We start from the raw sequence: 781 nt of genomic DNA on the forward strand, positions 1-781 counted from the left end.
TATATATATATATATGTATGTATGTATGTATGTATGTGGGTGTATATGTTTGTGTGTCTGTGTTTGTCCCCCCCTTACATCGCTTGACAGTCGTTGTTGGTGTTTTTACGTCCCCGTAACTTAACGTTTCGGCTAAAGAGACAGATAGAATAAGTACTAGGCTTACAAAGAATAAGTACTGGGGTCGATTAGCTCGACTAAAAGGCGGTGCTCCAGCATGGCTACAGTCAAATGACTGAAACAAGTAAAAAGGTAATATACATACAATATGTATTCTTTTATTTGTCCCAGTAATTTGACTGTAGCCATGCTGGGGTACTATAGTGAAAAACTTGAGTCAAATGAATCGACCCCGATACGTTTTTATATATTTTTAAAGCCTGATACTTATTCAATCGGTCTCTTTGTCGAACCGCTAGGTTACGGTACATAAACTCACCAATACCAGTTCTTAAGCGGTGTTGGGGACAAACAGAAAGACACAGAACTATATATATACATACATATTTACATACAAACATACATACATGCATACATACATACATACATACATACATACATACACGCACATACCTGTACGTATATATGCATATACTCATTTACTATTTGTTTTTACATGACTGAACGCAGCGTCTCCAATTCGTAAGTAGTTTTCGTAAACTTATATTTTCCGACGCTACTCTATCTCTTTCTCTTCCTCTATCATTTTCCCCCCTCTCGTTCTTCCTCTTTACTACTACGTATCTCGCTTTACCCCTCTCGTTCTTCCTCTGTTACTTAT

This window comes from Octopus bimaculoides, chromosome 3 (assembly GCF_001194135.2).
Source record: "Octopus bimaculoides isolate UCB-OBI-ISO-001 chromosome 3, ASM119413v2, whole genome shotgun sequence".
NCBI classification, from domain to species: Eukaryota; Metazoa; Mollusca; class Cephalopoda; order Octopoda; family Octopodidae; genus Octopus; species Octopus bimaculoides.